The sequence below is a fragment of the Hemicordylus capensis genome, chromosome 4 (genome assembly GCF_027244095.1).
Source record: "Hemicordylus capensis ecotype Gifberg chromosome 4, rHemCap1.1.pri, whole genome shotgun sequence".
NCBI classification, from domain to species: Eukaryota; Metazoa; Chordata; class Lepidosauria; order Squamata; family Cordylidae; genus Hemicordylus; species Hemicordylus capensis.
This window is the reverse complement of record NC_069660.1, coordinates 69,920,714-69,942,208: the sequence shown is the minus strand read 5'-3', so window position 1 is coordinate 69,942,208 and position 21,495 is coordinate 69,920,714. Positions and strand designations below refer to the sequence as shown.

Here is a 21,495-nt window from a genome sequence, read left to right as displayed (position 1 = left end):
TTAACATCCCGCTGCTTAGATCTGTCACTTAAAAAAGGAAAGAAAGCCAAAAGATGGTAACTTTATTTCTTTATACACTGCAATATTTGCAGGGATGTGCACACACACACAAAATTTTTTAAAGGAGGGAGGGTCATTGAAGAGGCATGTCTAAAATAAACTGAAAAAAGGTGTGTGCCAAATCAAAGAAAAAGAAAGCAATGCTGAAAAGAGGTGTCAGTTAAGGAAGACTGCTGAATAGGCAGATGGGGAGCTCCATCAGATTAGAAACTGTCTCAAGAAAGATAAATAAAACACTCTGATAAAAATGGGGGGATAGAAGTTGTGAAACTCTTTATCCAAACAGCAATTGCTAGCTTTAACGGAAATTGTGGTCAAGTTTTTGCCCATTTGGTAAGGTTTTCATTATCATGTTAAACATCCTGGAAATAAAATTGCAACAGGATACAGTACTAGGCATAAGATAATAGAAGCAGATATTAGAGCCCATTACAAGGTAATTAGCTACTACCTGTGTGTGTGTGTGTGTATACGTATTTGCGTGTGCACACACGTATGCACGCGCATGTACATGTGTGTGTAACAAAAAAAAATTCAAAAAAATACAAATAAAACCCAACACACACAACTACAAACCCACCTAAAAGGTAGTCAAGGGATAACTACTCAGTGGCCAAAGGCCTGAATGAAAAGGACAGTCACCTCCAGAAGACTGGGAGTCAGGGAGCCATACACCTTATCTTTGCTATTTATAGACAGTGATTTCTCAAAAATGTGCAGCCGTCCACAGTAAAATTCATATATGGTGCATGTAGAATCAATGGTATTTGATTGAATTCATCTTGGTTTATTGAGCATGGGTCTGCAGTTCCCAATTAATCCCCCCTTCTTTAAGCAGTGAGATGACAGACCTCCACCTCAGTTCTTCTTTTCAGTCAATTCAGCAAACTAAGCCTGGAAGAATGACCTTTCATAAGCTGCATAATATATACCAAAGCAATCTCTCAACTGAAGAACCCCTTGTTGTCAAATGCATGGAGCATTTTCACTCTTCTTTCTGGACTTGAAGGGTCTGTCAAGTAATTTGTACCTTGTACTCAAAGAAAATGTAGGGAAGGAGAATTGAGGCTGCTAAACGAGAAAGCTGTAGATGTTCCTATCAATGTCGATTTCCTCAGACAACCCAGCTTGTGCAGATGAGTTTCAGCTTTCAAGTTGAAATGCCTCTTTTCTGATCTTGATTGTCTTATCAAGAAGATATATCCTGTTGCTAGAACTAGTTGTTTCTTCAGCTTAATAGCAATAGTTGAAATAACTTGATGGGGGAACCAATGTGTTGGTTTTGCCTGCAAGCAAAACTATTATTTAGTATTATTTTTAAATATGCTTAACATTTAATGGGGCTAATTGCACACCAGGCACTGTACAAGAAATAAAAAGGTATGAAAGATGTCTGCTGAATTTACAAGCAGGTTAAATTTTTATAAGCAAATGTTTCATGCTACAATTCAAGAAAGCACACAGTAGCAGCAAACACAGAATTCCTCAAAAAATTGGTTGCATTGGTAAGAAAGTTGTGGGAGGTTACAATCACAAAGTACATTGTGTGCTATCTGAGTTGTTTCTGATGTGAAGTACTGGCAGGTTTACAGAGGCAGTTAGCTAGCTAAGTGTCCAAAGTTCAGAGTGCAGATTGAAACTGGTCTCATCTTATTGCATTGGAGAACATGGGGACACACACACACAAGTTGCCAATCAATATTTGTGTGTGACTGCATATTTAGCTGGTGGCACTTTAGAATATCTAATGCTGATGTGATTTGGTTAATAAAAGCCATGAAAACTAGTTTCCTCAGAAATTGAGAACATTACAAGAATTTTACATAGGTGGCACAAGAACCCTCAAAATCTGCAAGGGTATAAGGCCATTATACTGGTGGAGTTATTGAGTCTAAGGTCTCTGCTTAGTGGACTCCACTCTGTGGTGGAGTCGTGTGAGAGTGGCAAACTTTCAGTGTGTGAGTTCAATGTGGAAACTTCCAGAATTGTAGGACAAGGGATCCAGCTTTATCCAAAGCTCCCTCTTCTCAGGATGTTTGAGGGCCCTTCCTGGTATTTTGTACATAGGAACATAGGAAGCTGTCATATACTGAGTCAGACCTTAGGTCCATCTAGCTTAGTACTGTCTACACAGAATGGCAGCGGCTTCTCCAAGGTTGCAGGTAGGCATTTCACACAGATGAGACAGTAAATCTCTTCTGGAAAAGTTTGTATGGTTATGTGCAAAAAGACAAGAGTATCTCTTCTAAACAGCAATGGGACAAATTGTGGAAATAGACGTCGGACGTAACCCCCCCAGATTACCTGATGTGCCTTGTAATCCCCCACCCCCAAGTTACAGTACTACCTGCATATACTTCATAACTTGTGTGTTTCCAAATCCTTGTGTGTAAATCTTTGTAGATATATCATGTACAAACAACCACTTTGTATATAATTGTGCTTTGGCAACGTACTGTATGCTTTGGTAGTTTGTTGGTTCAATAAAAAAATCTTGTCCTATAAAAAAAATAAAATCTTGTCCTATCTTGGAGATGCTGCCAGGGAGGGAACTTGAAACCTTTTGCTCTTCCCAGAGCAGCTCTGTCCCCTGAGGGGAATATCTTACACTGCTCACACTTCTAGTCTCCAATTCATATGCAACCAGGGCAGACCCTGCTTAGCTAAGGGGACAAGTTATGCTTGCTACCACAAGACCAGCTCTCCTCTCTTAAAGACATTTATTACCTTGTTGCTTGTGACTGCTAGAGGGTAGAGTTAGCCCTCCCCTGGAAGTCTTCTACAAGCTGTTTCTTCAGCACAGCTCATGACAGATATGACTGTGGTGCACTGCTTTGTCTGAAAAGCTTATGTACAATAATCGGCTCTTCAAAAGACTAGTCAAACCAGTTTGTTTCTATTCAACATAGTACCCATTTATTATACTTGCTAATGCACATCTGGGGATACCCCACCTAGTGAAAACCCATCAGTTATTTTAGAAGGATTTGTTGGACTTATTTCAGACATGGGATTGACTCTGGATATGCACAGCTAGCTTCCCACGCTTAGTTTTCCATGGGACTGAACCTCTGAGTAGAGCCACCTAATGGTGCAGTGGAGAAGTAACTTGCCTAGGGAGCAAGAGGTTGCCAGTTCAAATTCTCGCTGGTGTGTTTCCCACCTATATCAGGCAGCACACCCCTCCGTATTCTACCAAAGAAAACCACATGGTTCTGTGGTTGCCAGGAGTCGACACCGACTTGATGGCACAACTTTATCTTTAACCTTTGAGCATTACAAAACAGCATCCAACTGTGACACCAGGAAGCTTCCATCTGTACTTTAAGAACATAAGAACAGCCCTGCTGGATCAGGCCCAAGGCCCATCTAGTCCAGCATCCTGTTTCACACAGTTGCCCACCAGATGCCCCTGGAAGCCACAGGCAGGAGTTGAGGGCATGCCCTCTCTCCTGCTGTTACTCTCCTGCAACTGGTACTCAGAGGCCTTCTGCCTTTGAGGCAGGAGGTGGCCAACAGCCTTCCAACTAGTAGCTGATGATAGACCTCTCCTCTATGAAGTTATCCACACCCTCTTAAAGCCATCCAGGTTGTTGGCTGTCACCACATCTTGTGGCAGAGAATTCCACAAATGAATTATGCATTATAGGAATATAGGAAACTGCCATATACTGAGTCAGACCATTGGTCTATCTAGCTCAGTATTGTCTTCACAGACTGGCATTGGCTTCTCCAAGGTTGCAGGCAGGAATCTCTCTCAGCCGCTATCTTGGAGAAGATGGAGAGAACTTGAAACCTTCTGCTCTTCCCAGTGTGAAAAAGTACTTTCGTTTGTTGGTCCTAGATTTCCTGGCAATCAATTTCATGGGATGACCCCTGTTTCTAGTGTTATGTGAGAGGGAGAAGAATTTCTCTCTCTCCACTTTTTCCACACCATGCATGATTTTATAGACCTCTATCATGTCTCCCCACAGACGTCTTTTTTCTAAACTAAATAGCCCCAGGTGTTGTAGTCTTGTCTCATAAAAAAGGTGCTCTAGGCCCCTGATCATCTTGGTTGTCCTCTTCTGCACCTTTTCCAGTTCTACAATGTCCCTTTTTAGATGTGGTGACCAGAATTGTATGCAGTACTCCAGGTGTGGCCGCACCATAGTTTTGTATAAGGGTGTTATAATATTAGCCGTCTTATTTTCAGTCCACTTCCTAATGATCCCTAGCATGGAATTGGCCTTTTTTCATGGCTGCCACACATTGAGTTGACACTTTCAACGAACTGTCCACCATGACCTCAAGATCCCTCTCCTGGTCAGTCACCAACAGCTCAGATCCCATCAACGTATACTTGAAGTTGGGGTTCTTCGTCCCAATGTGCATCACTTTACACTAGCCAACACTGAACCGCATTTGCCAATTTGTCGCCCACTCGCCCAGTTTGGAGAGATCCCTTTGGAGCTCCTCACAATCTGTTTTGGATTTCACTACCCAAAAGAATTTGGTATCATCTGCAAATTTGGCCACCTCGCTGCTTACCACTACTTCTAGATCATTTATGAATAAAATAAAAAGCACCAGTCCCAGTACAGATCCCGAGGGGAGCCCACTTCTTACTTCCCTCTATTGTGAAAACTCTCCATTTATATCTACCCTCTGTTTCCTGTCTTTCAACCAGTTAGCAATCCACACATGTACTTGTCCCCTTATCCCATGACTGTTAAGTTTCCTCAGGAGTCTTTGATGAGGAACTTTGTCAAAAGTTTTTTGGAAGTCCAGGTATACTGTACTATGTCAACTGGATCACCTTGATCCACACTTGTTGACATTCTCAAAGAACTCCAAAAGGTTTGTGAGACAAGATTTCCCTTTGCAGAAGCCATGTTGGTTCTCTCCCAGCAGGGCTTGTTCTTCTATGTGCATTCCCCATGTTGTAAGTCAGGGCTGCACAACTTTGACCCTACAAAGTTTGGACTACAACTCCCATCATCCCCAGGCACAGTGGCCAGTAGTCAGATATGATGGGAATTGTAGTCCAGCATCTGCAGGAGGGCCAAAGTGGTGCAGCCCTGTTATAAAGATTGTTGCTGCTGTACACTGAACTGTGAGCTAAACATTGCCTGTGTCAAGTGTCAAGTATCCTGTCTTTGGCTGGTAAACCAGACCTTATAATTTAGGCAGCATGTACAAAGTGAGATGTTGTGTAACAAAATGCCTCACACTTACAGTTTGACAAGGTGATTTCTGGACTGCAGAGGAGGAGATGTTTTGTCATGAATATTGGCGGGGGTGGGGGGAATCCATAACACAGCCAAACCACATTTAAGTTGCTGCCAAATGTCTGCCAAATCTGCAGCTTTTAATCTGATCCAGATGCCTCCATCTTGCAGAAGCTAATAAGGGCCTGGACGTTGCCTAGATAGGAAAGAGGGCCAGCTCCAGGTTTGAGTGGGCCCTCACCAAAGTGACCTCTAGTGGCCCCTCTTCTCCCTTGATGGGCCACCCTCCCCTTACCATGGCAGTGGACATGAGTTTCTATTATTCTCAGTGTGCCAGCACCACCACCAGCTTGCAGTCTTTGTGCTTGCTATGTCTTTTTTTTGTTTTTTTTTGTTTTTGCCATCAGTGCCCTGCATAGTGTGACACTACACGGGGCATTGTGGGAGGAAAAAACCATGGTATGCAGCAACTACCACCTAGAATGCTGCTGTTGGCTACCTGCTGGACCACTGATAATGAAATAAAATTGTATCCACAGCCATGGTAAGGGGAGGGGGGCTACCCAGTTGATGGTTGGCTGGGCTGAATCCTCCCCAAGGTGCTAGGAGAGGCATCAGGCCCTCAGCAGTTGCCCCACAGTGTCTATGCACTTCCTTGAGTTCCTGAGAGGAAAGGTGAGATATAAATGTAATAAAATGCATACATCTGTTAAACACTGTAGGGCATGTGGGGCTAGACTAGTTCAAGAGAATGAGAGGTCATGATCTAAAACCCACACAGGGAGATGTATCCTGCTGTGCTCTACTTGATACATAGAGCCCTTTTTTCACGATCATGTGAGAGGGCTACCAGGCAGGCAGCAGGGAAGGTTGCTCAAACTTATCTTCTCTGCAGATGATCAGTTAGTCTTTGCTGGGCATGTGGATCGCATACCCAAGTGGTCACCGGCTTTCCACAGCAGCGTGGTGGGTTGTGGGCCAGGACGCATTGTCCCAGCTGCTAGAAATCCCATAATGCACTGCAAGAGTGCATTATGCCCCCGGCACTGGCCTGGAGCCTGCTCCTGTGTTGGTGTTGCATGGCGCCAATACATGATCATTTAGCCCGGGTTAAGGGCAAGCTTGCGCCCTTATCTTCGGTTAACGGGTGGGCCTCTTCGGTGGGTTTGCTGCCGAGGTTCTTACAAGCAGCCCAAACCAGGCTTGGCTTCCTTAGCCCGGTCTTGGCTGCGCATGAGAACAGCCTCATATTCTGCTTAGTACAGGGAAAGAATGTAAGCCTAACCCTAACTAGCTGTTGAAAAGTGGTATATAAATATTTGCATTTGTATAAGTGGTGGTAGTAGAGTGAAGCGGAAGCACAGTTCTGCCATGATACCAGCTTCAAAGCCTCTGAAGGGCCAAGAGATTGGTTACTGCTGTTATTCCCACCTTCTCCTGCCAAAGTTTTTGGTATGGCTTCAAGACAATTGTGCTCAGATGCTGGTACAAAAGCATGGACAGAGGGTGCTGCATCAATCATGAAGGTAGATCTCTACCTTGGCACTATTCATGTGCTAGGATGGAGATTCCAGTGTTTGATCTTCTGAGCTGTTTATGCTCACTGGGCTAGAAGACTGAGAGAGCTGCACAGTTGTGGTTTTAAATCTAGATTCTCCCCTCCCCAGCTGCCCACAAACTTATCTCTCCATAGATCCTCATGCGTGAATGGAGACAAAGTCCAATGACTGCTACAGCAAGCACCCACACGTCCTGCCAGTACCTCCAAATCTCTCTTGCTTCCTGCCCACCCAGGGTACCACAAACTCTTACAACACAACAAGAAGAACAGAATCAACCGATTTATCCTACCCTTGTCACCTACACATCCTTGGACCTCTTATTTAAAAACCTACTCAGCCCCCTGGAGGCGGTTAGTAGGTGGAGCTTGTCCTATCTCAATGTTTTCCAAGTAGAACTTTTGTTCTACATTCTCTGTTTGCGCTCTCTCTCTCTTTTGTTCCACTTCAATCTTTGTTGAGCCTTTTTAGCTATTTCTCTCTTTGATGCTTTGTTGGGCTCTTCATCACTATGCTTTTCTTTCCTGAGTTTTTCAAGCTTGCAATTGTTTGATTGCTTCTCCTGGGTTTTATCTTTCCTTTTGTATTGTCCACTCATTGGTGCCAAATGACATGTTCTTCTTGGGCCTGCTTGTCTTTCATTCGTCGTTTGTCCTGGTTTGGAGGCTGGGTTTGCTCTCCCTCTGTGTCCTTTCTTTAGGCTCTTCTTTGCAATTATTTCCTTTCCTCCTAAAGTTCTTAGCAATGATTGTTTGCAAGGGGAGGGGAGAATTGAAGGGTTCTTGCTAAGAATAATAATTGGTACAAAGGCTAGCAATGCCAGCTTTTATGTTCCTAAGGAGACACTATGATATCAGAAAGACCCAGGTGTTAATTCGTTCTTTCACCATGCTAAGAAGACAAACCCAACTTTCTGAATTCAGAGACTTGGCCTACTACTATGAATAAGCCTAGCTTAGCTATTAAGCATTCATAAGCAGATTCCAAGATTAAGGCAGTTCCCCTAAACTGTGTGTGTGAAAAACATTTTTATTTATTAACATTTCCAAGTTCTACCTATGTGACAAGTAAAGATAGGATTTCTATGATACGAATTATGAATACTTACAAGGAAACAGAGTTAAAATTATGTTGCCTTATGGTAAAAGTATGTAACCCAATAATATATCAGTACTGTGGTTCAGGTTTTGACTTTCTGAGAATGTATTCTGTTTACTTTTTTAAAAAGTTGTAACTTTCATGGTTGCAGAGAAAATGTGTGTGTGTGTGTGTGTGTGTGTGTGATGTGTTTCGAAAGTTAAGGCAGGCTCCATAGGGATCTTTGGGTGTGATTTTGAATGATGAGGAAAGTGTAGTTGGGTTAGTGTGGAGCTCTGTTAAGACACAAAGATCAGCCAATGACAAGGCTGGGGCCTCGTAGACATACCTCCTCATCTCCCGTTGTCCTCTGGCACATGCAGACTCTATCTCCCTTTGTGGCAGGCTTTGGGGAAGGGGGAAACAGAAGCCTCATGCAAAATGAGAGAAAAGATCCCTCCCACTAATTCCTGTGAATTCCAGCAGACATGGAGGAGAGATATCACTGCATGCTCTTCTTCCCTCCTCCTCTCTTGGGCTTTCCATCTCTCTTTCCATTTCAGAGTTAAGTATGTTTAGTGTTACGCCTGCACTGATGTTTTTGCTAATCATAGTTTAGTGCCAAATCACAGTTCACAACCTTGACTAGAAGCAGGTTTCTCCAGCTATAGGGAGGTCATCCTCACGATGGGTTAATAGCCATCACATGCTCAGAGACAGGGCCAGTGAAACTTTGTCAGGCTAGTCACACGTCATACAGCTATCCCTTAAGCCCCAGTTCTGGTCCTGTCTGCTCCGCAGACAGATCGCTTCACAGAGTTCTCAGTTTTGTAGAACCTCCGGCTATTTTTTTCCGGGAACACTTTCTTCCTCTTCCTTTCCTTTCCTCCTGTGTGCCAGGGTGGGAAGGGAGTCTGTTTATATTTATTTAAAGAAAAATACCTTTTTGAGTTTATTCAGCTATTTAAAACGTTTATTTTCCTTTAACTGCCTTTGTGTTAGTTTCTGTTTGAGTTGATCTCTCCCCGCTTTTGGCTCCGATATGGAAGCTTCTCAGTTGGGGGATATTTTGGTTGGTTCCCTCTCTGAAGGACCACCATCTGAAGCCGGGGCCCAGACCCTGTTAAAAGACCGCCCCCCCTGCCCCGGGGTCCGTATTATCCCGCGTGAATCTGCCATGGTGCCAGGATCCCGCTGCTCCGCTCTCTCTGCAGCTGGGACTCCCAATCTCTCCTTCTCTCTTGGGGTCCATCCCTGCAACTTCCGACAAGCCACATAAAAAGCTGGCAAAGAAATCAAAGCACCTTAAGGGAGAAGAACCTTCAAAAAAGAAAAGGCGGGCAAAACTGGTCCCTTCAGGGGGGCACCTTAGTGAGCACCTTCTTATTCAAGCTGTCTGCAGATAGCATGAACCATGCCGCTTCCTGTCTGAAGATCCCCCCATTTCCCTGGTCCCTCAGAGGACAGCAGCCATTTTAAATGCCTTTACAAGCCCAATTATACAGGGCTCTATATTGAGGGCTATTATACCGGATCTAACTTGCTAGCTCCTGACGTGGTAATAATGGCAGCAATGACCTCTTCTATGGGCCCAATCCTCCCACCTACAGTGGGCCCAATTCTGCAAGAAATACAGCCTGAGGGCCCAATTCTGCCACCATCTCAGGACCCGATCCTGCCATTTATTCCTGAATATAATTCTGGTGCAGTTCCAGCAGTACTAGCAATGCCACCATGTGCGCCAACCCTGCTGGGTGGGCCACCTAAAATTACACAGAGAGTCAGAGAGGAAGAGGCATTCACAGAGGCCAACAGGGACAACAGTTTTCTATGGATTCCCAACCAAACTGTAAGCAATGATGCCTCCCCGACCCTGTACTCCCGAGTCTGGTACAGCACCACCTCAGACAGGTGGGTGAGGGAGATTGTACAGGGAGGGTACGTGATAGACTTCATTTCCACTCCTCAAGATTTTTCCCTAAATACACCCATTTTCAGAGATCCCTCAAAGAGCACACTGATGGAACAAGCCATCTCACAACTAGTGGATATCCACGCAATAGAACCAGTGCCGTTGACATGCTTATGTCAAGGCATCTATTCCTTTATATTTTTAGTTCCCAAAAAGGACAGGTCTTGAAGAGCCATTCTGGACTTGAAGTGGCTCAGTCATCATGTAAGCAAAAAGTCATTCAGGATGGAATCCTTGAAATCTACCAAGGAGGCAGTCAGGCCCAGGGAGTTCCTGGCTTCCATCGACTTAGCAGAGGCTAATTCCATATGCCCATACATCCAAATTCATGGAAGTTCCTCAGATTCAGTTACAATCAGTGCCACTAACAATACAGAGCACTGCCCTTTGGTTTCTCATCAGCAATAAGAATATTCACAAAGTTGATAGTGGCCCTGAGAGATCGCCCACATTCGGCTTTAGGGCATTCATGCCCATTCTTATTTAGACGATCTCCTTCTCTGTTCATCTTCACGAGAGCAGGCTGTCAGAGATGTCAACAAGGCAATGAGAATTATTCAGGAACACGGCTTCGTAATCAACCAACAGCAAAGCCACCTGTGCCCTTCACAAGAGCTCCAACACCTGGGTGCCCTTTTCAGTACTCGGGAGGCTTCTGTATCTCTCCCCCTGGAGCGCAACCAGAAGATACACCTACTATTTACGCCCCTTCTTTGCAGATGGATGGCAGACCTGATGCTGCTTGCTCAAGTTCTAGGCTCAATGATAGCCAGCATGTCAGTCGTTCCTTGGGCTTGCTGGCACTTGAGAGTTCTTCAGTGGCATATTCTTCCCTTCCAGGAGAACATCACGGAAAAGAGACATGTTCAGGTGCCCCTACCACTCAAGGTTCTTCGCTCATTCCTTTGGTGGCTGTCCCCAGCCCTGACAGAGGGCATTCTACTCGAGATTCCAGACAAGGTGGTAGTGACCACAGATGCGAGTCTGACAGGTTGGGGAGCCCACTGCCAAAGACAATATGCACAGGGCAGATGGGAGGAGGAAGACCTCCAACACAACATCAATTGGCTCGAGATGAAGGCAGTCAGGCTCACCCTTTTGCAGTTCTAGACTCTCTTGCAAGGATCTCACATCCTGATCCACACTGACAATGTCACCACCAAGGCGCATATCAACAACTAGGGGGGCACGAAGTTGCGTGTGCTAATGAAGGAATCAGACCTATTTATTTTGGGTGGAGAATCGTCTTCTGTCAATTCAGGTGGAGCATCTCAGCAGATTGGCAAATTTGCTATCACACCATCGATCCGGCGGACTGGTTACTACATCCAGATGTGTTTGAGGAAATATCTTGGGTCTGGGAGACTCCTATTCTGGATTTGTTCTCATCGACTGTCAACAAGAAGCTACCATGCTATTGTGCCAGGTTCCTGTGTTCCCAAGCAGAGCAGATAGATGCTCTTGTGTCTCTGTGGCTGCGTGGTCTTCTATTCAACTTGGGGTTGTTTTTAATGAAAGGTGGTATATAAATGTTACAATAAAATAAAATATATGCCTTCCCTCCAGTCCCGATCATCCACAAGGTGATAAGGAAGTTCATCTTAGAAAGGGCGGAACCCATTCTAGTCACGCCATTCTGGCCACATCAGCCTTGGTTCTTGGACCTGATGATGTTCTCCGTTCAACCTCCTTGGCAGCGTCTGCTTTGCAAATACCTCTTGTCAGGGCCCACTCTTACATCTGGACCCAGCATGGCTTCAGTTACATGCCTTGTGACTGAGCTCAAACGGCTAGCGAGGAGCAGCTATTCGTGCACGGTCCAAAACACTATCTTGGCATCTAGAAGACCATCAACTATAAGGATCTACCAGACGACATGGGTTGTTGCCTTCTCACATTGGGGTCACAAAAAACACATCAGGCCTTCATCGGCAGGAGTTCCAGAGGTCTTGGCATTCCTTCAGTTGGGTCTGGAGTTAGACCTGTGGCCTAGCACACTGAGACGTCAGACTTCAGCCCTTGCTTCGGTGCTAGACATTTCTGTTCCTGGTACTTCCAACTTGCATCCTCATATTCGGCGATTCCTGAGAGGAGCATCTAATCTGGCTCCACTTTTGGCTCATAGATTTCCTTCCTGGAACCGTAATAAAGTTTTGAATGCCCTTACACATTTCGCCTTTGAACCACTCAAAGAGGTGCCCCTAAAATTACTTTCCTTTAAAGTTCTGTTTTTGGTGGCCATAACTTCAGCTAGACGAGCGTCAGAGCTGGCCGCTCTGTTGGTCTGTAAAGAATTATGCTTGGTTCAGCTGGACTCAGTTATTTTAAAGTTAGACCCTACCTTTGTCCCTAAAGTGAATTCCATTATTCAAAGAGTTCAGGAAGTGGTTCTTCCCTCTTTTTGTCCATCCCCTGTTCACCCAAGGGAAAAGCTTTGGCATACCTTGGATGTTCACGGGCCGTATTCATTTACCTTAAACATATCAAGTCATTTAGAAAGTCTGATTCCTTTTTCGTTTCCTTTCAGCCCTCATCCTTAGGAGCCAAGACTAATAAGACAACCCTGGCCAGGTGGATCCAAGTGTCCACTGCCCTGGCATATGACTCTTTGCACCTTATTCCTCCTGGGGGAGTTACTGCACACTCTACATGTAGTGCTTCTACAACAGCAGCCTTTTTAGCTCAAGCCCCTCTTGCTGAAATCTGTAAGGTGGCTACCTGGCGTTCTGTCTCTCCCTTCATAAAGCACTACAAGATTCCTTCTTTCCATTCAGACAAGGCGGCCGTGGCCTGAACTATCCTACAGCAGGTGATCTAGAGCATCCGCTCCCACCCCTTTTTTCATTAATTCTGCTTGAGCGGGAACAGAAATATCTAGCACCGAAGCAAGGGCTGAAGTCTGACACCTCAGGATGACCTCCCTATAGCTGGAAAAAGAAAGGTTGGAGTTACCATGAATGGTTCTTTTCCAGCTATAGGGAAGTCATCTGGCCCACCCGTGGATGGTAAAGGGTTTTGCCAGTTTGAGTGGAAGTTTTTGGTCAGACTCCCAGGGTACCTAGTTGGGTTTTGACCATTGTCTGTTATCTATTACCTTTGTTTCTTCTTGTTCATGACTGTTTACTTCTCTAGTCTTATCTTCTCGACAGTCCCAGAACGGGGGCTTAAGGGATAGCTGTATGACGTGTGACTAGCCTGACAAAGTTTTTTGTTTTTTTTTTACACTGATATCCCGCTCTTCCTCCAAGGAGCCCAGAGTGGTGTACTACATACTTAGGTTTCTCCTCACAACAACCCTGTGAAGTAGATTAGGCTGAGAGAGATGACTGGCCCAGAGTCACCCAGCTAGTATCATGGCTGAATGGGGATTTGAACTCAGGTCTCCCCAGTCCTAGTATTAATCTATCATGAGGATGACCTCCCTTTGGCTGAAAAAGAACTGTTCACGGTAAGTCCAGCCTTTCTTTTCCAACTCTGGTCTGGGTTGTCTACAGTTAGTATTTACATTGCTACCGATGTAACCTTAATTCCAGTTAGCTCCCATATGGAAAGGCAGCGGGAAACCCCTGCCTATGTGGAGGGAGGAGCTTGTGAGCCTGTGGAATCCTCCTGATTGCTGAACCAAGGTTATGTGATTGTGCACTTTCACCAGCACAGCCCTGCTGGACTAAACCCAGAGTCTAGAGTACTATTTCCAAAAATGGAAACCATTCTAGTCTCCTATACAGTACCCTTTCCAACAATGGCCAGTGGCCACATGCCTCTAGAAAGTCCACAAGCAGGACACAAAAGTAAGTGACCCTCATGTTTGTCGCCATCATTTGGTATCCAGAACAATGCTGTCTCTTGGATATGGAGTCTCTCTTATTGCTCCTGCTTCTTTATAGCCCAGCACAAAATGAGAAATGGAGCCCTTCCCTCCCTTGAGTGTTCAGGCAGACGGGAAAAGGTCTCGTCCCTCATGCCTGGCATAATCTTGCCTCTCATGCCTGGCATAATGAAAGCTCCCTTTCTGTCCCTTGTTCTGTGCAAATTTCAAAATTTAAAAAGTCATGGGGGGGACCTTTGTAGTAGATGTCCAAGAGAGGCTATTGGCAGAGATGTCTGTAACTATGGATGTCTGCTGGGATGGAGAGGGGAACCTGAGAGTGGACACCTTATATCCCTATATCCACCCTATACAATGTGGATCTGTTTTGTTTTTTTTAAAGTCCCCTTCTCAAACAGTTTGGTCCTAAACTTTGGGGGAAGGGCTGTAGCTCGGTGAAAGAGTAAATGCTTTACATCAAAAAATTTTGGGTTCAGTCCCTGGTCTTTCCAGGTAGGGCTGGAAATAGAAAATATCCTTCCCCTTAAACAGTCTCTCGAAAAACAGTCAAGATAAAAATTGTTTGTGGGCCTCCCCCCCCCCCCGATATTTAATTACAAAACCATGCTGGGCATAGCAGCTAGGCCTGGGGAACATCTGTCCCTGCAGCCAGGCTGAGGTAAGGCTGGTGTTGGCAGATGCCTACTGGGCAAGATGAGCCCAGGAAAGCCGGTGTTTCCCTGGTCTTTCCAGGTAGGGCTGGGGAAATAACTGTTTGAAATCTTCTAGAGCTGCTGCTAGTCAGGGTAGACAGTTCTGAGCTAAACAAACCCATGGTCTTACTCAGGACAAGGCAACTGATTGGCACTGATTCAAAATTGCTTACTTCTCGTCTATACTTGCTTCTCCAGCCAGGTCTAAGCATGCAGTGGAAGAGACAGAACCAAGTCAAAGTGTAGGTGGAGGATCACATTTCTGAAAGGCTCCCCGCAAAAAGAAAACCAGCACAGAAAGCAAAGGACTGCGCTAGAGCCTTGCTCTCTGTTTTTCTCATTTTCTATTAACAAGGATTATTTTACATGGGAAAATGGTCAAAATGTTGTTCCCTAGTGGAATGGTCCATTTGATCACTTCCTTGTGCTCTGTGTGCAGATCTCCAGCCTTGGTGTTCCTTCAGAAGTGACTATGAAACTAAACCCACCCACTTCAAGAAAATGTTTTCTGGGCCTTTCACAGCACATCCAACTCTGTTATCATATGCCATCTTCAGCCAAGGCAACTGAGGATGTGGATGGGTCCATAGCTCAGTGGAAGAGAATCTGATGCAAGGAAGTCCCAGGTTCAATGCGTGGCATCTCCAGGTAGAACTGGGAAAGATTCCTGCCTGTAAACATTGGAGAGTCGCTGCCTGCCAGTAGAATACATGGAGCTAGATAGACCAGTGGTGCCTGACTCACTATAAGGCAGCTTCCTAAGGCCAGCAAAAGCAACTGAAGCCATACCCTCTTTTACTCCCTCTTACTCTTCATCTTACTGGTTTTTCAGAATTAAAACATATATGCATGTACTGCCCTTCACAGCAGTTATTTAGGCAACAGACAGGTTCCAACATTGGCTGGCAAGGAACAAGGCCCATGCCCACTTCTAAACAATGGTTTGTTTCCTGACAGGAAGTAAAAGCTGGCTTGTTCCCCGTCGATTGTTCCCGCCAATCACCCATAAAAGGAACAAGTCATTGTCTGGTTCATTCTCAGAACACAGCTGTATGTAACCTGTGATTGGGTTGCTGGAGTATTGCAGGCAGCCTAGCATAAAAGGAGAGAGCTGGTATTGTGATGCTTCCAGCTCTTACAAGGATGAAAGGCATAGACAAAACAGACACGCCCAGCTCTTTGGAAGAGAAAAGGAGTAGCTAGCATTCTCTGTCTTTTATCTTCCATGATGGAAACAGCATTGTCTTTCTGCATACCTTGGTCTTCTGCCTCTACAGTCCTTCAAAACTGGATTTATTTTGATGCTCTGGATTGCCCCCAGCTGATATTTGCCCCATGGGAGAAAACTTAATCTCTATATAAATAACAGAACCTTGTGGCACAACTAATTTTGCCCTGCAAGTCTAATGCAGGCCTGCACATCTTTGGCTCTCCAGCTACTGTTGGACTACAACTCTTATCATCCCCAGCCACAATTTAGTTGTTGTCCAACGGCTGGAGAGTCAATGTTGCCTAGCCCCCAGCACAACATAAGGTTGCCAACTCTGACTGAAGCTATTTCTAGCAAGCCCACCCCACCACCCTCAATGTTTTCCATGATATCCAGCCACTGAAGAGTCTTCAGGATTGCTTTCTACAGCCACCTGGAGACTGATGTCAATTCTAGATATTTACAGCCAGTCCTAGAAGGCTGGTGAGCCTAACCTAAAGTAGGAAACAATAGGCTGTCCTGGTTCAGAAAATTCAGATTCAAATTTGGATTTGACCTGATCTGGATTTGATCATATTGGATTCAGATTCTATGGGCTCTGGCAATATCAAATGTAAGATCAGATTTGGAATCCGAATTCGTACTTAAAGTCAGATTTCCCCCCATAGTGGTCAATGGGGGAAAATTTAAAAAATACCAAAAGTCACTGGTTGGTCCTAGAATCTTGAAACATGTTACATATGTGGTGAAGGAGGTCAGGGCCCACTGTTGTGAATTTGAAGGTAATTGTTCAATCCCCTGATTTTTGGTGAATTTTTGAATATTTTTCTTTTAAAATGGCTAAAAATTGTGAAATATGGCTTGTTTCAAGCCAGAACTGTACAAAATGTTCTAGATCTGAAACCCATCCTTGGGAAATAATTCCACCCCCTATATGGAGGGAAAAGGACATTCTTTGATTTTATATTAATTCCCCTCTCCTTCCCCATTGCAAGAACAGGCACACCTTTTAAAAGGGATGAAAACAACTTCACACCTTTTAATCCCTTCATGGCTAGAAGGGAAAGTGATAAATTCTTTCTAACCACAAACCAGAAACATTCAAAGTACTTTCACTTTTACTGACTGTTTGCTTCTGTAATGCGGAAGGCAAAAATTAATATAAAATCATAAGAACAGCCCTGCTAGATCAGGCCCAAGGCCCATCTAGTCCAGCATCCTGTTTCATACAGTGGTCCACCAGATACCAATGGAAGCCTACAGGCAGGAGTTGAGGGCAGTCCTTATTCCTCATATGAGGGTGGAATGATGGTCCTAGGGAGGAGTTTCAGCCCTTTTTTCTATTTTCAATTTTCTCAAAATAATAATAATAAAAAAAATTCCCCCCAAAATCAGAGGACGTACCCATAGCCTTTTGGGGGGGGGGCACACACACAGAGTCCTGCCAATGTGGACTTCGTGTGTGCCAGATTTCATAACTGTATGCCCATCCATCCCAGAAATATAGAAGGGGGAAGCTTGCTGTTGCCCCTTTTCATGAAGAAAAAGGGCAGATTCCTCCACATGCTGCTGGAATTATGGTCCAAGGGTTTCAGAGTTTTTTGTAAAGCTGTGTCTTGAAACAAGCCATCTTTCACCATTTTTAGCTAATTTAAAACAAAAATTTAAAAAATCAAAAATCAGGAGATTGACCAGATTCACTACAGGGAGCCCTGGCCTCCTTCTCCACGTGTGGCAAGTTTCAAGGCTCTAGGACCAACCGGTGATTTATAGGGGTTTTTTGTTTTTAATTTCCCATTTATCTGTATGGTGAAAATCCTTTACCATTTTTCTAATTCTGAAATTCCGAAGTATTTCCAATGTTAATTTTGATGTTTTGGAATTAATTCTGACTTTAGCAATCTGATTTTCAGGGGGGGAAATCTGATTTGGATCAGGGGGGGAAATCTGATTTGGATTTTACCAATTTTTACTGATTTGGGGCAATTTTTGATAAAATCTGAATTTTCAGATCTGAATTTGCACAAGCCTAGAAAACAAAGCTTGGTACCTTTTAAAAAAATTAATTGTTAACCTCTGGATGTTTTCTCCCTTTCTTTTCTTGCTGGGCATCTGTTCTTTTAGAACAGGCATCCCCAAACTGCGGCCCTCCAGATGTTGCTGAACTACAACTCCCAGCATCCCTAGACACAATTTTTTGTGGCTGGGTATGCTGGAAGTTGTAGTTCAGCAACATCTGGAGGGCCGCAGTTTGGGGATGCTTGTTTTAGAAGCTACAGAAATGGAACCCGTTTATAGGGTTGTAAAGCTGCTGAAAGCTCCTTGGCTGGTGAGAGGCCTGCAGCAGAATGATGCTGTACTAACCTGCTGCGATCTGGCTTGGCTCCCTACTCAGTGCAACAGCTATGCACAGCCCTGAAATGAGAAGAAAAGGCAACTGTTTACCTTCTTACCAAATATTGTTCGTTGGCTTTTGCTTCCAATAAAGAACATTCATAATCAATGCCCAGCCTTCTGCTAGGAACCATCTTTAATTACATGAAAGGCTTTTTCCCAACTGCCTTTTAAATCTCCTGCAGAGCAGGAAAGTAACCCTTTCAAGCAATCAGCTCTAATAGTGTTTGATCCAATTAATAAAGTCAATGTTTGGGCTAGCTTCCTTCTCCTCTCCTCTCTTATGTGGGCATTCCCCTCTCCTTTTCAGTTGTGGAACTAAATATGGTTAGCTTTACATTCATCCAATGTATGGTTTGACAACACACTTCTTCTAAGCATGGTTGCAAACTGTGATTTGATGCCAAGTATTGCAAGCAAAAATGCCTTCTGGAGCATTACATCTGCACCAAGCTATAGCCAGGGCCTTTTTAAGATCAAACTCAGGATTTGCAAGGTGTGATATGTGCAAGAGCAAGTTGTGGTGAAGTAATCAGGTACTAGGACTGAGGAGACCCAGGTCCCAATGCATCTGCAGCTGCGAAGCTCACTGGCAGAGGTGCACCTAGGTAATTTTGGAGCCTGGACTTAAAGGCCTTTGGAGGCGCACCCCCCCCCCCCGCAAATTCAGCATCATCATGCTCAGCCAAGGGACCACACCACCTGGGACAGACTAAAGAAAATTTGAGGGTCCCCTGGGGCTGTGGAGGCCCTGGACTTTGGCCCCAAATTCCAGGGGTAAGAGTGCCTCTGCTCACTGGACAACATTGGTTCAATCATGGACACACGCTCTTACTAACCTACCTCACAAAGTTAGAGCCATTTTGGAAGGGCGATATCGAAATTGAATAAAACAAACAAATAGATAGATAGATAGATAGATAGAGTTGTTAAGATGGAGAGGGGAAAGAACCATGTATCCTGGTGATATATACATATACATGTTATTTTTATTCCATTTATATACTGCCCTTCCTAAAGTAGCTCAGGGTGGTTTTCATTAAAAATCAAAAGCACATAATAAAACAATTAAAACAAAACATTTAAAGCAGATTAAAATTAAAACTAGCTATCATTAAAAGCCAGGCTAAAAAGGTCTTTAAGGTTCTCCTGAAGGCCTCCAAGAAAGGTAATCCTCTTACAGGAGTGGCCGGTGAGGGCAGCACCAGAGGGGTGGGGAGGGGCAGCAAGAGGCACCTTTAAGGAATAATAAGCAGGTGCTTACCAGTGTGTAAGCAGCAACTACAAGCTGCTGCGCTCCACCTGCAATCCTGTGCAGAACAGCGGCACTTGGCCTTAGCATTCCCCTGGTCTCTGCGCATGTGTGGAGGCTCCACGTATGTACATGGGCTGGGGCCACGCCAGGATGTTGGGTGGAGCGCTACCTCCCCGCACAGGATTGTGGGCGGAGCGTGGCAGCTTGCAGGTGCTGCTTACATGCTGGCCAGCACCTGCTTATTCCGTAAAGGTGCCTCTTGCTGCCCTCACCTCGTGCTGCCCTCACTGGCCACTCCTCTCCTCTTATATCCGCAACCCGGGGGGTGATAACCGAGAAAGCCCCATCCCAGGGTGCCACCAGATGAATGCAAATAGAACAAGTAAGCAGTGTCCTCTTCTTCATGAGGACCATAGCCACAGAAGGCCTGGTCTCTTCATGTATATTCAAGTTTTCCTTGAATGTTCAATTTCCTTTTTTCCTAACTTTTTTTTTTTAAAAAATAAAAATTTAAAGGTATATTGGTGATGAGGCCATAGCTCAGCAGTAGAGCATCTGCTCAGTCTGGGGCCTCTCCAGGTAGGCCTGGGAAGGATTCCTACCTGCAAGCTGGATGAGCTGCTGCAAATCAGTTTAGACAATACAGAGCTAAGATGGACCAATGGCTTGGCTTAGTGTAAGGCAGGTCCCTATGCTCTGAGCCCTTTTTTTAGTGCTGGAGGTAGGAAAACCATGCAGGCAGTAGCCTACCCAATTTGTTCACTAAAAAGCAATATGAAGTAACCTGAAACGTGTTTGGTTACTTATATTGATGTTCTGGCTGTTCCGCAATGATTAAGAGGCGCCTCTTACCATAAATTCCTGGCTGCGGTCTTGATGTATGTTAATCATATTTGTCAATATGCTAGCCATAGCTAAGGCTATAATGTACACTAGCATATTTGCCAAGATTCAGCAGCACCTGAAGTATATGAATGCAGCTAGGAGATTGGATGGCCCAGATAGCACATCTCTGCTTTTACTCTCTATCCCTACGGAAATGCAAGCTGCCGCCACCTCTGTCAATACTAAGGCAAAGAATGGGATGGCTGAAAGGAAAGTGAAAGTGCTCAATGGGGATGTTAACTCCTCCCTTCTCTTCTGGCCCCAGCGGTTGCTATAGCGACCAGAACAAAGCCTTTTCTCTTCCCTCCTTTGGGATTGTTAATTGTTTTTGTTCTCCCCTCAGGCTCCCCTTTTTTAATTGTCCAGTTGTTTCTGGATGGGTGTGCTCTTCTGCCCACCCCCAGCGCTTGCTTTTTATTACATGCAACCAGGATAAAAATCAATTGAGTAGTTTTTAAAGGTCTGCAACATGGTGGAGTAATTAACAGTGTTCTCAAGGGTTAAAAATAAAAAGCCTCAAAAGAATGCTTAGGAAAGGAAGACCCTCCAGATAAATGACTTTGATGGGCGATCTCACAACAAAGCAATCAGCCGCCTTTGACCTCCTGGGGCTTGTCTCCCACGGCTAAGCCTGGCCAGTTGTACTGGCATCTCTCAGGAAATCTCCCACACTTGCGCTCTCACTGGGGCTGCTCTGCAGAAAGTAAGAATAGCATTGATCAAAGCCATCTTTGGCACTGCATCTAAGGCCTATTGCCTCAAAATGCCAGGCTATGTTCAGTCCAGGAGACATGCATTAAAAACACCAGTGTGCCGTTTCCTCTCAGAAGCAGATGGAAACTTTTCCAGTGGCTAAAGCAGATTAATTTATTCACTACCTCTTAGGTTTTGGAGTTAAAAAAAAATTTTTTTTAAACACAATTAAAAGTAAGCAGTTGGAAACAGAAAACACTGTATCATGTTACGTTTTTATATGACAAAATAATTATGCAATGCACAGAATAAACTGATGTTTTATATATGTATATTATTATACACACACATTTATACATACCCACACATATGCACAAACATATGGCGTATGTGTCTCCATGTATAATACTGTCTCTGTTTTATTAGGAACAGTTTAAGACAAAAGTCAAACAGCTATGCATTATCCTATACTTTGTCATTCTAGTAACTTATAAAAAGAACAATTATGAATACATTTATTCTCTAGTTGTCTTCCTTTCCTTGTTCTAATACAGTTAGTTATTTTAACTAGGCAAACTGTTTCTCACAGCTTGACTAATTTATTCATTACTTGTTTATCTCCCATTTTCCCAAGCAGCACACATCATCCCTCCCTCGTT

The 21,495-nt window shown here is 44.4% G+C and overlaps 1 protein-coding gene and 1 long non-coding RNA gene across 6 annotated transcripts in view; one reads left to right on the top strand and one right to left on the bottom strand.

Moving 5' to 3' along the window:
- The window catches only part of SOX13 (SRY-box transcription factor 13), a 149,441-nt gene that overhangs the window by 21,509 nt on the left and 106,437 nt on the right, over positions 1-21,495 (top strand). The window lies entirely within an intron of this gene.
- Positions 46-20,316, bottom strand: LOC128322980 (uncharacterized). Its single transcript, XR_008306118.1, has 3 exons — positions 20,111-20,316; positions 17,974-18,024; positions 46-1,346 (listed from the first exon to the last, which is right to left on the bottom strand). It is a non-coding gene; the product is annotated as an uncharacterized LOC128322980 (long non-coding RNA).